The 2,500-nt window shown below is 41.6% G+C and overlaps 1 protein-coding gene across 1 annotated transcript in view; it reads left to right on the top strand.

The window, feature by feature from the left end:
• The window catches only part of mapk8ip1a (mitogen-activated protein kinase 8 interacting protein 1a), a 37,544-nt gene that overhangs the window by 10,292 nt on the left and 24,752 nt on the right, over positions 1 to 2,500 (top strand). The gene's annotated exons all lie outside the window — the stretch shown is intronic.

Here is a 2,500-nt window from a genome sequence, read left to right as displayed (position 1 = left end):
TAACCATGCTCTCACAGTATTGACGTGACTCGCTCACTATGCGTCTTCTTATCCCACAGCAGCTTTAAAGCGTGTCTTATATACACCTCCAATCCTGATCCTCCCATCTCTGGGTCTGTTGATCCCTTTAATACCCATCTGTGACACTCCAGTCCCTCACACTCTTATAACTACCACTACTATAACTCACAGAATACACACCACTGTAGAGACAGAGTCATTCTTGGCGTTTACTGGAGCTGCTGAGATTTTGCTGAGACTCTCCTGTGTCCTATTTATTTTGTAGCTTTATAATATCTTAGGTGTCTAATATTTTGGAAAAATGTGTATCCCTGAATAGCCATGTTATAGAAGAAGAAAAACCCCTTCATAACTTGCAACAGAAGTCAATGTAGAAACAAATAGCGCAATAAAAATACACAAAAACGGAGACGCTATTCTTTGGATAGCAACGATATTCTTATTTTGATGGTATTTCTCAGATCATAGGCTTTAAGATTCGCTAATAAATATAGACAATATTAACATAGCTCAAGCTTAAAGGAACAATACGTAAGATTAGGGATTTTGGCTCCTGGGCTCCCCCTACAGTTGGAGATTTAATTCACTTTTACAGCACTATCCTAAAAAACAAGGGGGACTGGAGGGGGTTTCCTACCCTCCTCCAAAAGTTACATAGTACCGTTTCTGCAGTGCTGAGCCTAGAGTAGCAATGACAGTGGCTCTATTCACTATGCTACACTAGGGTGACCAGACGTCCTCTTTTACCCGGACATGTCCTCTTTTTTAGACTTAAAAAATGTCACAAACGTCCGGGATTTTGTTTTTCTAGAACTTACATAGAACTTCGAGAAGTTTCGTTCACAAACTATGAACAAAACTAACTAATCGTTCCCTACTCCGATTGGTTCACTTGAGTGAGAAGGGGGCGTGGTGAAGTAGCCTAAAGTCTTCTGATTGGACGGTCTGACTGTAGAGCTACCGTTATTGGTCGATAACCTTCTCTGTAAACATTTAATTGGTCAGTCTGCACGTCAGTAGTTGTCCACCCTCCCTCGGAGACGTGTCCTCTTTTTCACCATCTCAGATCTGGTCACCCTATGCTATAGGTCACTGAAGCGTTACAGTAATTGGAAGCTGTAACTATAAGGTAAAAATATTACCCAGTGTTGCTTTAAGGGGTTAAAAGAGTGTATCTGCCAAACTGTAATGGTCAAATACATAATTATATTTGGTAAATAATCAGGGCTATATTTGGCTGCTGCTGCTACAACAAATGCAATATCCACAGCACATGCTAAGCTAAGCTAAGCTAAGCTAATGTAGCCGTACATGTGTGTGATGTTGTGTGTGTGTGTGTTCATTCACGGTCAGGAATGGGTTAAATGCAGAGTGCAGATTTCCCTTTTTGTCATCCTCTGTCTGGACTGAAGGTACGATGTGTTCATATTGTGTGATATGTTCCATCCTTGTTTTTTGTACACGGCAAAGACGTTCCTTTAATCTGGTGGTGTTCCGGTAGGAAGCTGGTTCTGTAGACATGTCGAGCAGTGCTGGACCGGTGTGAGCGGTTCTGCTGCTGGTCGGTGACGTGTTCAGTGCTCTCCCTTCAGTCCACCTGCTCTGAATCATGGCCCTCCTCCTCCCCTCTGTGTAATGGGATCAGACAGGAAGCGACGATCCAAACCCGTGACCTGCGTAGGTCAGATAGCGAGTGGATGGTGGGGTGGAGGCAAGATGACCGTTCAAAACCATTATCATCCTCCATTTGACCTGAAATACTGATGCACTGTGGATTTTTGAGTCACCTTGTAGTGGCACGAAGAATGGAAGAAAGGAGATTATGCTTTTTCAGGATCAGACTTTATTGATCAAGGGTGTTTACACATAGAGGGGGTTTATCTCCAGCTCCTGGCAGACAGTAAATATGAGATAAAGGTGATCAATAATGGGCTGGTGTTCTAGATAGTGATAGAGCCTAGTTCTTTAGGTCTTTATTTTCTTTTCAGTGTAAAATCTCCTGTGCAGAGGTGTAACCCCTTTCCAGGGAATGGTATAGGCAATGTTTATCTGTGTACTCTGCTTTATTCTGGATGAACTGAATGTCTATTTTAAGGTTTCTTTTAATATCTTGGCAGGGCAACAGATCAGAACTGTTAGGGCTAACTCTGGCTTGTTTTCAGTGCTGTGTAGGGGCACAAAATAAGGACATACTATGCTCTCTCTCTCTCTCTCTCTCTCTGTCGAGATATATTTATATATATATAATTCTCAGTACAGTATCTATATAATCTTCTACTAATCCAGCATTTCATTTTATAGTGGTTCGAGGAAGTGACATTTTCTGAGGAGATAAATATAAAGCAAACATCAGCTCATTTCCAGCATTAGTTCTGTTGTATTTTCTATGAAAACTAAACCATTTTGAGTAACACAAGTGTGTTGAGTAAACTAGAGTCCGATTGTGTGTGTGTGACTGTGGACTCCAGGACAGTGGTCT

This window comes from Hoplias malabaricus, chromosome 17 (genome assembly GCF_029633855.1).
Source record: "Hoplias malabaricus isolate fHopMal1 chromosome 17, fHopMal1.hap1, whole genome shotgun sequence".
Taxonomy (NCBI): Eukaryota; Metazoa; Chordata; class Actinopteri; order Characiformes; family Erythrinidae; genus Hoplias; species Hoplias malabaricus.
Note: the sequence above shows the minus strand (reverse complement) of the source record. Positions and strands in the feature narration are given on the sequence as shown.